Here is a 16,149-nt window from a genome sequence, read left to right as displayed (position 1 = left end):
CATGGTTGTTATTTTTAAAAAAGAAAGGAAAAATTGTGTTAATTTGATGATATTTTGCTGTTTTATGAACACATGAGGACAATAATATGTTTACTCTCTGACTTCATGAAGAATAGATTATTAAGCTGCACTCCTTTAGGGATTTCATTTTCAGTAGATTTATAAGTCAGTAAAATGATTTATATTGTGCCTTGTATTCTGGATGCAAGGGAAAAGTTGTCAATACATCAAGGTCACAACAAAGTCAAATCACAAATAGTAGAAACATACCCACCTAAAGTGTTGTGACAATTTCTACAATAAAGGGAAAAGTTGACATCTTTGCTTATGTATCATCACTCCTTTCCTGGTTTTCTATTTTTACTTTAGCTTTTAATCTTTCTTACAGCGAATATCTTACTTTTAAAAATGCATATATAATGACAGAAAATCTGAAAGAAATTCTGCTCACAATTTTAGCTAAATTAGATAATTTTTATGCATGATATTAAAATTTGCAGTGAAGTGTATTGATAGAACTACACTACACTGTAAGAGATCTAAACCGTGTTTTATGTTATTGTATGTTGTCTAGTCCAATGATATTGAAAGAGAAGTTTTAATCAGCTTGTCAAAATGTTGTAAATTCTTATGAATGAAGTATTTTTGTATTAAATATTTCCTGCTTGTCTGTGTTGCGTTCAATCCTTTGAGAATGCAGGTGATATTCACTGCTGGTGGACTTCAGTCCCCGAGATTTGTCGTAACCTACATGACAAGTTTTATTTCACTCAGATAGCAGAATGGTTCAAAATATGTACGTCTACATGCAGCCCTTATATAATTAGCAGACATTTAAATAATCAAACATACTGAATCATGGTGGTTATCTGTCTCTTCATCGAGATTTTGACTTATCTCTCGATCAATTTTGATTTCCTTGGTCAGGCCCTTAGTGTAACAGAGGTCATTATTAATGTACAAAAAACACACGAGTTGATAGCATAAGATACGTTAGAGTCAAACAATGATTTAGACTACATCATGCAGCTGTTTCATCCATCTAGGAGTCGTCAGCGATGCAAAGGACTTTTGAAGCCTAGGAGAAAAATCCAAAGTGCTCGAAAAAAAAAAGTCAAAATCTAGATAGGGAGGTGCACTGCATGAATAAACACAGGATTTCGTCCCTGACGCTAATTCGACACGATTCAAGGAATATTTCCAACCTCATGAATGCTGCGAAAAATAATAAAAAATAATAATGAATGGAGAGTAAGTCGTGATCATGTACAAGGAGTTGTCTCCCTTCGTACATGTACAATTCTTATTTATCGTCCTAGTCCTATGTTATGTGTTTTGAATTAATGCTAATTACAAAATAATTAATGGACAAAAAGCAAAGTGTATTGGTCACAAATTACTAGTCACATTGTCATATAAAACAAGATGAATAGATATACAAACACGTGTCAACGACACATGTCAGCATTGTGTAATAAGACAGCTCTTAAATATATGTACTTATAAATAAAGGTTTAGCTCGGTACCGGACATATATCGATTGCTTTTACCAGTGAACTCATAATTAAATATTAGATTTAATTTTTTTTTTTTTATCAACAATAAGTGACATGTTTTTACTTACTGAAAGCAATGTTTCTATCTTCTCCGTTTGAACATTTGTAGTCTAAAATATAAGTCACGTTCCGACAATCTAGCATATGATTAGGATATTTGGTTTGTTAACTAGACGCACATGTTTAAATCGACAATTATATATCTGACCACAAAGCGACAGCTGTGGAAATAGTAACACACGGACGTACAAACGAAAATTACTTACAGATAAAAAAACATAAGGATTGGTTCTAAGCATTTGTTTAATTCTGACTTACGACATGAAATCATGGGGAAAAACGGGTCATGAAAGAAATTTAGGTTTATTCGTAATATAGGAAAATTTACGCATTTGCAGAAACAGCGTAATCATGTAAGTTTTCCTAAAAGACTTACTTAATATTTCTTATGCAGATTAAGATTTTAAAAATCTGTGATGTCACACATTGTGTTTTCAGTATGTATAGTTTGACTAAACCATGGTTAACAGTTTGATAGTATCCGTACATCCCAACATCCAACAATTATCACACACATATCTAGCAATATCGCTGAGAGATGTAACCACTTGTGCAAATTTCAGTTATTGAACTAAACTAAATCATGGTCAACATTTGGATAGTTAAAAGTCCCACATATAGTTGGATATTTAAGTATCCGACTTAGTTTTTGTGCTAATAAGACAAAACGAAAATATCGGACTCATGACAAATTTTATTTACACTGCACATAACTCATATAAAAATGATAGCAATCCCTATTCGTACATTCCAAGGTCTAACAATTATCACACATGTAACCACAAATTTCAATTATTGAACTATGAAGTAAAAACACAATTGTAATCCACACACAGATGATTCGTTTAAACGCTAAGCACCGTCGAGTCACATAGTTGAGTTATACTGAAATATCTACAGAAATGTCACATTTACAAATGTAGTCGGTTACCGACCTTGAGTCCCTGATTCAAAAGATTGATTCTCTTAATTTTCAATTTTCTTTCTTAATTATTGACAACCTGTTTCTATGCATTACTGGTGCATTTATAACCGCGATCAGCATCCGAACGGTGATCGGTGACCGGTTTTCACATAACAGCTGTTCTAGTGAATTTGCCTCGCACATATACGTGTGCAATTAAGAAATGATTTGTATAATAACCTTCATTTTCATCTTTACCACACAAGATTTAAACAACTTTAGGCACAGTGTTAATTCCAGTCCGAACACCAACACACGATTAAGTTGTAGTGGAATTTGAGGGAGGTCTCATATAAAAGGCTACACATTTAAGCATTTTTAGGTCTGCATCGAAAGGAATTAAATCACATTAATTCAATTATTATTAATTAGGATTATAAGATATTTAGATATTTTACACATTAGAACATTATGCACACGTATCCTACTGAGTGTTTTTGTACAAATGTATTTTGAATACTTACCTCAGAGATATGTACTTCTGGTAGAGAGCAATTTCTCATAATCTTGTGTGGTTATTAGTTACTCGACCATGGTTTATCTCCCCCTGGATTGCACTTGGAAACATCTTCCAGACGTTCCAGAAATTGTCTGTCGTCTTCGCCGGTACCAAGATTCAGTTGAGAACTGACGTCATGTTTTTATGGGTACTGTGAGTAATCACTATGCATGTGCCATAATCACTGTTGAAGGCGTACACAGGTGTAAATGTCACAAATCTTTTTTATAAATTTGTACTGTGATATGTGAAACTTAAATAAAATATATCATAGCTATTTATATGAGGATGTTTTCTCACGTTTTCTCATTGGCCAATTCTAAACATTTCAACATTGTTCAAATATTATCTGAACTATAAACCAGTCCAATAGTTCGTACCCAAATATAGTAGCAAGGGATTTTCTGTGACGTCAGAGCAGCCTGTGCCAATAGCATTTGATTTGCAACGATATGTGTGGAACAATATCGAAGTTTATTAGGAGAAAAAGACCCCAAAACACCAGAAAGGCAACAAATGTAGCAGTGAAGATCTTTCGGTCACATTCATTGATAAAAAAGAAAAACAAACAGCACACCAAAAACCAGCAATCCTGTAATAATATCGCACGTATGTTCCCACTTGATTATTGCGGTTATTAGTACAACCTGTATCATGTGTGTGTTACGTCATGGGTTCGTGTGTGAGCCTCGATTTGGTAATAAAGAATGTTCACAGTCCGCCATCTTATGAGTGATCGTTATAAATCCGATTTCGAAAACTTTTGAGTGCAGACATTTTATGCTGAGGCAAGAATAGTAAATGATGAACATTGAAAAAGGTTCCTAATATTTTCGTTACGACGTGAAATCCACCGGTTCTTGTCCAAATACTCCGACATTGATATTATTCACGGTCCGGAATTTCAATCACCTAATTATGTAGTCCCAACAATTATCGGGATAACAATTAAGCACTCTCTTAGACGATATGAAAGAAATAAATTGAAGATAACACATTCGACGCCATATTGAGAGCAGTAAATATTCCCGCAAACACACATAATCTTTACTCTAATAATATGAACAAAACGCATATCGACCAAAAATATTTCCCTGTGCTAAATCTCAACAATTGTGCAAATGTAACTGCAAATTATAATTTCAGGTGAGCATATATATTGGTATTGTACAACATCGTGTAAATGTATTTTTTTGAAATTAATTTTGTTGAATTTTAGCAAAATGAAATTATCCATTATTTCCAGTCATAATGTTTTTTTTTATTATTATTATTATTGTACTAGGGGCGTATCACAGAATATCTATACGTCTCCGCTCTATTAAATGACAGCTAGAAGCGATCATTTTGTAAAGTGGAGAAAAAATATCGACATGTTATGAGATAAATACGATGATTTATCAACCCTTAAAAGTGATATTTCACTTATCCTTCGGCCTTGGGAAATATCACTTTCTCTGCGCTGGACACAATAGAAGCGTGAAGGCATCACCTGATATACAAAGTTACACAAGTATTGTCAACTTACATTTATTGAAGTAAAAGAGGTGAAATTCATATATAACATATACGATTCATAGTTATCTTTTTTAACCGTTTGAAATGTTATACATGCCCACATCCTCCCCTGCTAAGAATGATTTTTCCACAATCCTATCCTTTTACGCTGGCTATGTTTGCATCCAGCCTACGCTGATCCATACAAGCCTAAGGCTGGAGTCTTTTGTCCACACAAATACTATAGGATTGGCGTGGGTCCTAGTACCTAATAACATTAATGTCCATCTTCCGGATATGTTTCATCTCTTCATATCGTGTTGATGTTATCCGATCATACGGCTGAGAAACTGAAATAACACCTGATCGTCTGTGGTATGAATATATGATATTTGGTTTCTGTAGATAATCCATCACCGCCAGTAGAAACTAGGTCCTGATGCGTCCTAAACAGCTACGTTATAAGGTCTTTTTTCCACTATTTGTACAGTCTGAAACAAACAAATTTCCCTGATACAACTATGTCAGTCCTCGAAAACAACGAGTCTTGGTAGAAAATAGTTAATCACTCGTTAAAATTACAAATGCTGATGTCCCACAAGGCACAGTGCTAAATCATTTAATTCTTATTATATATATAAATAGCATATCTAATAACATTGATTGAAAGTCTTTCCAAATTACTTACCGATGAAGCATCTTTATTGTGATCAGCGTGCCTATTGGCTGTTGAAACTAAAACTAAAAATAACGACTTAAGTTAAACTCAAAACTGGGCGTAAATTTGACTGGTATAGTATGATGTCTCACTAATTTCAAACATCAAACACGATCATCTCATTGACATGAAATTTAATAATGTGTACCGTATAGATAATTACTTATAGAACACATAAAAATGATTAGTTTTCCGCAACAGTAGATAATTAAGGAATCATGGTAATTATTTGGATGATTTTAAGATATAGTAGAACTTCGTTAATTCGAACTCGGAAAATTCGAATACCCGCTAAACTCGAAGTACTTTAAAATAAAATATCACTTTTAGAAATCTGTGGCATTGATGTTGAATACAGGTACATGTATATTAGATTTTTTCCCAAGTGAAACAGTGGTACAATTGATCATTTAATGTGCCTTATATTTATCGTCTGAAATAAATATAGTATCTTGAATTAATTTATCTACTGCTCTGCAAACGATAATGATTTATATCCGTGATATTGTTAGAATAGAATTCGAAACCGCAGATATCGTCTCGTAGACCTCAGTAAGAGTTATCTTTCTTTGACTATCCTGTCAATTTTTGTCAGCCACACACGTCTCATTACAACCAATTAAAAACCAATTTATTTTTTTCTTCTTTGTGAATTGGTATGCCGGGACATGTGTGAGACAGTGAACCGTTTTAATCGCTTTTCGCCTTGCTGAATACAAACTGACGTATCTTGAATCATTTTAATTCCACCTTCAGCAACCGCATGCATACAAATACATTTTTTAATGATCCACGTTGAACCAAAAAAAAAAAAAAAAAACAAAACAAAACAAAATCGGGATTCATGCGAGTTATCACAGAAATATCACCTTTTTTACATCGCATTAAACATATCTTTATGTAAATATCGAGGTCATCTTATCACACCAGGTGTATCCATTTTATAATCACCTTGTGATGGTATGTTAACTGGTTTGGAATGTTAGGCCATGGCGATTAAGATGGCATCATCAATATAAATACAGATATCAGTCTCTAAGGTGCTGTACAAATAGTTTATAAACAATAAACCCCCATAAAACCACAACAATAAATCTTCGATATCACGATCACTATTCATATAAAGTAAAAACTTCGATATATCGATAGTTATCTTTCTGCAGTAAATCCTCAATATGAAGGTCATTATTCGTTTAAAGTGAAACTTTCATTCATATATCGTAAAGCCTCGATGTAGATTTCTCTCTCTTTGTATACAGTCATAAATCATTTTGCATTAAAACTTCAACATAGCATTCATTCCTTAAAACAAAATCCAGAGACAGCGTTCCTTTGTTTTTGATATAACTTTTCCTGGGTGTATCAACTCTTATTATCTAAAGCGCAATATAACTTCTATTGACCACGAAACAATGGCACTTGTTTGGTATAGCAATGGAATCAGACCTAGAAACCACACCAGACCAGTGACACCAGACCTAGATACCACACCAGACCAGTGACACCAGACCTAGATACCACACCAGACCAGTGACACCAGACCTAGATACCACACCAGACCAGTGACATCAGACCTAGATACCACACCAGACCAGTGACACCAGACCTAGAAACCACACCAGACCAGTGACATCAGACCTAGATACCACACGAGACCAGTGACACCAGACCTAGATACCACACCAGACCAGTGACACCAGACCTAGATACCACACCAGACCAGTAACACCAGACCTAGATACAAACCAGACCAGTGACACCAGACCTATATACCACACCAGACCAGTAACACCAGACCTAGATACCACACCAGACCAATAACACCAGACCTAGATACCACACCAGACCAGTAACACCAGACCAGTGACACCAGACCTAGATATCACACCAGACCAGTAACACCAGACCTAGATACAAACCAGACCTAGATACCACACCAGACCAGTAACACCAGACCTAGATACCACTCCAGACCTAGATACCACACCAGACCTAGATACCACAACAGATCAGCGACACCAGACCTAGATACCACACCAGACCAGTAACACCAGACCTAGATACAAACCAGACCTAGATACCACACCAGACCTAGATACCACAACAGATCAGCGACACCAGACCTAGATACCACACCAGACCAGTAACACCAGACCTAGATACCACACCAGACCAGTGACACCAGACCTATATACCACACCAGACCAGTAACACCAGACCTAGATACCACACCAGACCAATAACACCAGACCTAGATACCACACCAGACCAGTAACACCAGACCTAGATACCACACCAGACCAGTAACACCAGACCTAGATACCACACCAGATCTAGATACCACACCAGACCTAGATACCACACCAGACCTAGATACCACAACAGATCAGCGACACCAGACCTAGATAACACACCAGACCAGTGACACCAGACCTAGATACCACACCAGACCAGTGACATTAGACCTAGATAACTCACCAGATCTAGATACTACACCAGACCTAGATACCACACCAGACCAGTAACACCAGACCTAGATACCACACCAGACCAGTAACACCAGACCTAGATACCACACCAGACCAGTGACACCAGACCTATATACCACACCAGACCAGTAACACCAGACCTAGATACCACACCAGACCAATAACACCAGACCTAGATACCACACCAGACCAGTAACAACAGCCCTAGATACCACACCAGACCTAGATACCACACCAGACCTAGATACCACAACAGATCAGCGACACCAGACCTAGATAACACACCAGACCAGTGACACCAGACCTAGATACCACACCAGACCAGTGACATTAGACCTAGATAACACACCAGATCTAGATACTACACCAGACCTAGATACCACACCAGACCAGTAACACCAGACCTAGATACCACACCAGACCAGTAACACCAGACCTAGATACCACACCAGACCAGTGACACCAGACCTAGATACTACACCAGACCTAGATACCACACCAGACCAATAACACCAGACCTAGATACCACACCAGACCAGTAACACCAGACCTAGATACCACACCAGACCAGTAACACCAGACCTAGATACCACACCAGACCTAGATACCACACCAGACCTAGATACCACAACAGATCAGCGACACCAGACCTAGATAACACACCAGACCAGTGACACCAGACCTAGATACCACACCAGACCAGTGACATTAGACCTAGATAACACACCAGATCTAGATACTACACCAGACCTAGATACCACACCAGACCAGTAACACCAGACCTAGATAACACACCAGACCAGTAACACCAGACCTAGATACAAACCTGACCTAGATACCACACCAGACCTAGATACCACACCAGACCTAGATACCACAACAGATCAGCGACACCAGACCTAGATACAAACCTGACCTAGATACCACACCAGACCTAGATACCACACCAGACCAGTAACACCAGACCTAGATACCACACCAGACCTAGATACCACAACAGATCAGCGACACCAGACCTAGATACAAACCAGACCTAGATACCACAAAAAACTTAGATACCACATCAGACCAATGACACCAGACCTAGATACCACACTAGACTTATATACCACACCTGACCTAGATACCACACCAGACCTAGATAACACACCAGACCAGTGACACCAGACCTAGATACCACACCAGACCAGTGACACCAGACCTAGATACCACACCAGACCAGTGACATTAGACCTAGATACCACACTAGACCTATATACTACACCAGACCTAGATACCACACCAGACCTAGATACCACACCAGACCAGTGACACCAGACCTAGATAACACACCAGACCAGTGACACCAGACCTAGATACCACACTAGACCAGTGACACCAGACCTAGATACCACACCAGACCAGTGACACCAGACCTAGATACCACACCAGACCAGTGACACCAGACCTAGATACCACACCAGACCAGTGACATTAGACCTAGATACCACACTAGACCTATATACTACACCAGACCTAGATACCACACCAGACCTAGATACCACACCAGACCAGTGACACCAGACCTAGATAACACACCAGACCAGTGACACCAGAACTAGATACCACACCAGACCAGTGACACCAGACCTAGGTACCACACCAGACCAGTGACACCAGACCTAGGTACCACACCAGACCAGTGACACCAGACAAGACCAATGACATCAGATCTTAGATGCTAAACTAGGCAAATGACACCAGACCTTAGATAATAGACTAGGCAAATGACACCAGACCTTAGATAATAGACTAGGCAAATGACACCAGACCTTAGATAATAGACTAGGCAAATGACACCAGACCTTAGATAATAGACTAGACAAATGACACCAGACCTTAGATAATAGACTAGGCAAATGACACCAGACCTTAGATAATAGACTAGGCAAATGACACCAGACCTTAGATAATAGACTAGGCAAATGACACCAGACCTTATATGTTTAACTGGCCATTGACAGCAGACCAAGCTACATATAAAGATAGCAGGCCAGACTACCAAGATAAATACTTTATGGAGAACCGCTTATATTCAATAAAGACACGAAGCACATGACAAAATCAATGACTTTCCCTGCCAGTGGTTAAACTGATCACTTGAGTAGGCCACTCTAAGGTGCGTATGCTAATGAGGGATGTGTGTTTAATGAATTCTGACACGTTTTTGAACGGCGTTTGTTTGCCGAGCCGAGATATATTATACTGCAGAAATCAACTTCAATATTAAAAGATAGTTGCTTGTTTACAGGAAGTGATTGGTAATAGTTGAAATACGGGCTTAATGATAATAAAATATATCAAACAGACGAAAAGGCTGGGGATAGTTATATGTAACATTAAGTTATTTGAATCAAAGAGACTAAGAAATGAAATTCCTGAAATTCCTGTCTCGTGGTATTTTTGATCGCAATCCACTCAGAAATACTTTTTCGTATGCTAAGAAATCCGCTATTGCATACTATATAAAATAGATTGGACAATATATCAATCACACATATCGGTATATTCAGTAATAATATTTCTGTGACTTAATAATCTGTTCTCTGATTATGAATCAACTTCCTACCAATAGTATCTGTTTTCAAAGTTAAGGAATATATGACCTTTTACAGGAAAAATGTCTTATGTCTTGTAATTGTATGCATTAGTTTACATGCATCCCGGCATATCATGGAGACAAACTCACTTTAAAATTCTTATGTGCCATGTTTATTTGGTAGACACAATTGATAATATCTTAATTCATCAATATTTATTATGCTTTTAAGCTTCAAGTGGCGACAGTTTTCTTCGAAAAAAAATCGTATTCAGTTCTATTTTTTCTTACATACATATATACACATATGTGTTTGCGTGTGTTCTCAACAAACCAATACAGAACAGGAAATGACGTCAAATTGTAAAATGACATGAATACAACTGCAATCCAGTCGAGCTGGTATTCCTCAAAACCGACATTGTAAGCGTAGGAACAACTCTTCATTGCTATTGATAACAATATTATGAGACTTGGAATATAAACAGGGTCAGAACGAATTATACAACTTCAAGGCCCGTTATATGTGTGTAAAGGTATGTGTATTGTATTTCCGGACCCCAAAGTCCGTATTAGAGAGTTAAAAATTTGCTACTGGTGCCAAGTATGTTGATTGCAATACCCCTACCCCAAGGTCCGTGTATGTGCATTGCCAATTCCTGACCCCTAGGCCTCCGACCCCAAGGTCCGTGTATGTGCATTGCCAATTCCTGACCCCTAGGCCTCCGACCCCAAGATCCGTGTATGTGCATTGCCAATTCCTGACCACTAGGCCTCCGACCTCAAGGTCCATGTATGTGCATTGCTAATTCCTGACCCCTAGGCCTCCGACCCCAAGGTCCATGTATGTGCATTGCCAGTTCCTGACCCCTAGGCCTCTGACCCCAAGGTCCGTGTATGTGCATTGCCAATTCCTGACCCCTTAGGCCTCCGACTCCAGGGTCCATGTATGTGCATTGCCAATTCCTGACCCCTAGGCCTCCGACCCCAAGGTCCGTGTATGTGCATTGCCAATTCCTGACCCCTAGGCCTCCGACTCCAAGGTCCATGTATGTGCATTGCCAATTCCTGACTCCTAGGCCTCCGACCCCAAGATCCGTGTATGTGCATTGCCAATTCCTGACCCCTAAGCCTCCGACCCCAAGATTCGTGTATGTGCATTGCCAATTCCTGACCCCTAGGCCTCCGACTCCAAGGTCCATGTATGTGCATTGCCAATTCCTGACCCCTAGGCCTCCGACCCCAAGGTCCATGTATGTGCTTTGCCAATTCCTGACCCCTAGGCCTCCGACCTCAAGGTCCATGTATGTGCATTGCCAATTCCTGACCCCTAGGCCTCCGACTCCAAGGTCCATGTATGTGCATTGCCAATTCCTGACCCCTAGGCCTCCGACCTCAAGGTCCATGTATGTGCATTGCCAATTCCTGACCCCTAGGCCTCCGACCTCAAGGTCCATGTATGTGCATTGCCAATTCCTGACCCCTAGGCCTCCGACCCCAAGGTCCATGTATGTGCATTACCAATCCCTTACCCCTAGGACTCCGATCCCAAGGTCCGTGTATGTGCATTGCCAATTCCTGACCCCTAGGCCTTCGACCCCAAGGTCCGTGTATGTGCATTGCCAATTCCTGACCCCTAGACCTCCGACTCCAAGGTCCATGTATGTGCATTGCCAATTCCTGACCCCTAGGCCTCCGACCCCAAGGTCCGTGTATGTGCATTGCCAATTCCTGACCCCTAGGCCTCCGACCCCAAGGTCCGTGTATGTGCATTGCCAATTCCTGACCCCTAGGCCTCCGACTCCAAGGTCCATGTATGTGCATTGCCAATTCCCGACCACTAGGCCTCCGACCCCAAGGTCCGTGTATGTGCATTACCAATCCCTGACCCCTAGGACTCCGACCCCAAGGTCCGTGTATGTGCATTGCCAATTCCTGACCCCTAGGCCTCCAACCCCATGGTCCGTGTATGTGCTTTGCCAATTCCTGACCCCTAGGCCTCCGACTCCAATGTCCATGTATGTGCATTGCCAATTCCTGACCCCTAGGCCTCCGACCCCAAGGTCCGTGTATGTGCATTGCCAATTCCTGACCCCTAGGCCTCCGACTCCAAGGTCCATGTATGTGCATTGCCAATTCCTGACCCCTAGGCCTCCGACCCCAAAGTCCATGTATGTGCATTGCCAATTCCTGACTCCCTAGGCCTCCGACCCCAAGGTCCGTGTATGTGCTTTGCCAATTCCTGACCCCTAGACCTCCGACTCCAATGTCCATGTATGTGCATTGCCAATTCCTGACCCCTAGACCTCCGACCCCAAGGTCCATGTATGTGCATTGCCAATTCCTGACCCCTAGGCCTCCGACCCCAAGGTCCGTGTATGTGCATTGCCAATTCCCGACCCCCAGGACTCTGACCCCGGGGTCTTTATCATGTAGATATACATATGCTGTATTTCTCTGACCGATTAATAGCGATATATAGCGATAGTTTCGGACAGATCATTTTTGCCCATCCTATCGTAACATGTACGCCAGAGGTCGGACTAAATTGAGATAGATTTCGTCGATGCCAGACTTCATGCAGCCATTTTACTATACAAGAAAGAGATATATATTCATTACAGAGATGGTAATCGGGTCTATACATATAGCGTGTCCCCGTGCTTTAGTGATCCGCCGATCTCGTGTAAGATAATTGTCGAGACCAGGTCGGGCTCATCCTTGCTCCTACCACAACGGCATCGCTCGAGCGCTATCAACATAGAAAGGCGTGTTTCCCATACACAAAGCACTGGAACATCCGTCTAACTACTTCTGATAGCGCCAATAAACAAACATGTCTTATTCCAGTCTTAATGTTTACTGCTGAAAAAACGAGAAATTTGTTCTGAGTCTACATGTTTGGCATTAACGACTTAAAGTCTTTAATCGAAAATTGATCGCAGGACCGAGGAGATAAAAACAAGCTATAATGTGTGTTAAATTGGTGATTTTTGGACTACTATGAAGTTTTAAATACTATCGACTATTTTTATTGTGAATCCCACCCTGTGCACCTGCCAAATAATCTACTTTTTTTTTGGTTTTCATGAGAATATCGAAACAGCGTCGTATATCGGTTGATCTGAGCTTACCGGATGATGGAAGGGAAACCATATTGAGTTTGCCCTTCCTCATTATTCTCAGAAGAGAAACAGCTGTCGAAGGCTGCATTTAGGAAGCGCATACAATCCGCTAATTCCGTAACCTCTAATCACTTATCGATGTTATTTGCGACAATTTTCGATTTCACTTATCGTAGATTTTCCATTCATAATATGTCTAAAGAGAAATAGGGTCAAGTACTCGTTGCCCGAGTTATTTGTGTTCGTTATCACGCTGGTACAATGGTTACTGTACCTCTGTTTCCAACTGTCTTTTAATAATATTTCTTTACTCAAGGTTATGTTTGCACTGAGCACATACGACAAAAAGTTTTTACGATGTGGTAATGCCTCAATACAAATATCGACGTAAACATTTTTGATGATACATTATTTATAAAATGCAGTTTTTGCGTGAAAGTTATTATTATTTCATCCATGATAATGCGATATTGTGAAATAGACATGACATTTTTATCAATATGCTGCTGAGCAAGGATTTTTATGAATGTTTAACTATGCTATGCGCTATAATTTATTTCGTTTCATTCTTAATAACCCACTGTAAAATCTTTTACATAGGAAGGTTTAAAAAAAGAGGACCAGCAGAACTGAAGCTTCTTTTTGTCAGTGGCGTAGCAAATGATTTTGTAGTGTAAACGAGGGTCCAGGGGCGAAACCCCCGGTAAGGGGGGAGGGGGGGAAGGGGGGGGGGGAGTAAATTAAAAACAAAAGTAAAAAATCTCAATGGAATTCAAGTGTATGCTCTAGCATACAAGCATGCATTATTACTACACCACTATATGTGTATTTTATCTTTTACAATAAGTTGGTGTAGCTTTTCTAGATGGATGCGATATAGTGAAACACCTGGAGTTGATATCAACTTTCTCAACATAATATCCATCTTAGAAACGTTCATCAGCAGGTGCCCGTTGTGTAGGATTCTAAAATATTTCTTTTATTTTCTCTCTCGTCACTTTTAGGAGAAAATATAAGCCGTCTTGTAACTGATAAAGAAAACTCAAGCCTGACGTGAGTGATGACAGGTGACAATGGCATACTGGAGTTGTCTAGGACTTGATAAAAGTCGGTACTATGTAGGAGTCCTAAAGGACACTTTGTAGGACTTGTTAGCACAGTAGGGCACAGTAAAGGTCAGTTCGATATAGGACCAGGAGTAGTTGGTACAGGTTGGCACTGTATAGCAATATTAAGGGCTAGTTATGTACAGGGCATGGTAAGGGTTGGTACGATATATGACTAGTGAGTACTGGTGATATGTAGGACTAGTGAGTACTGGTGATGTGTAGGACTAGTGAGTACTGGTGATGTGTAGGACTTGGTAAGGGTTGGTACTATGTAGGACTAGTGAGTACTGGTGATGTGCAGGACTAGTGAGTACTGGTGTTGTGTAGGACTAGTGAGTACTGGTGATGTTTAGGACTAGTGAGTACTGGTGATGTGTAGGACTAGTGAGTACTGGTGATGAACAGGGCATGGTAAGGGTCGGTACTATGTAGGACTAGTGAGTACTGGTGATGTGTAGGACTAGTGAGTGCTGGTGATGTGTAGGACTAGTGAGTACTGGTGTTGTGTAGGACTAATGAGTATTGGTGATGTGTAGGACTAGTGAGTATTGGTGATGTGTAGGACTAGTGAGTATTGGTGATGTGTAGGACTTGGTAAGGGTTGGTACTATGTAGGACTAGTGAGTACTGTTGATGTACAGGACTAGTGAGTACTGGTGATGTGTAGGACTAGTGAGTATTGGTAATGTGTATGACTTGGAAAGGGTCGGTACTATGTAGGACTAGTGAGTACTGTTGATGTACAGGACTAATGAGTACTGGTGATGTGTAGGACTAGTGAGTACTGGTGATGTGTAGGACTAGTGAGTACTGGAGTTATGTAGGACTTGGTAAGGGTTATTACTATGTAGGACCAGTGAGTACTGGTGATGTTTAGGACTAGTGAGTACTGGAGTTATGTAGGACTTGGTAAGGGTCATTACTATGTAGGACTAGTGAGTACGGGTGATGCAGAATTTGTATGCTTGAATTTCTGCATTTTCATATTGATATCGCTTTGAAAATGAACTAACGTAATTGATTAATTAAGTTCAGCTTTAGTTGATTAGAGTAGCCGATATGCCTTATCGATATAAATACTAGTTTTCTTTTGAATATTAGATACATAAAAATATCGTTAATGATAAATAAATAACTGTAGGAAACCCATTTCAAAAGAGCAGGCTTTATCATCTTAGGACAACATGTTATCAACATGTAATCTAACCTCTATCTATAAACACATAACAGCCTCCAATAACCCTAGAAATCGTGAATTCCCTCATGCTTCAGATTCAAAGTCTCGTTATGGATCTTAAGATAAACAACGGGTCTTCATAAAATAATGATCAAAGGAAAGTGTTTATATTTACTTTATGTTTATTTAAAGATTGAAAGTTCTTTCGTTCTATTTTTGCCGTCAGATGTGATTATATCGGGATAACGGAGTGGTGAGCACGACAGAGCTTGTGCAAATGGGTCATTTGATAGACACAGCAGTCTAATATAGTTCACTTGTGTAGAGATTGTAGATGATTTCGGGGGATTTTTCTTAAAGAACTTAACAGCATATTT

Source organism: Ylistrum balloti, unplaced genomic scaffold (assembly GCF_031769215.1).
Source record: "Ylistrum balloti isolate Yb309-2 unplaced genomic scaffold, AGI_CSIRO_Ybal_v1 Utg369674, whole genome shotgun sequence".
NCBI lineage: Eukaryota > Metazoa > Mollusca > Bivalvia > Pectinida > Pectinidae > Ylistrum > Ylistrum balloti.
This window is presented reverse-complemented; position numbering follows the sequence as displayed.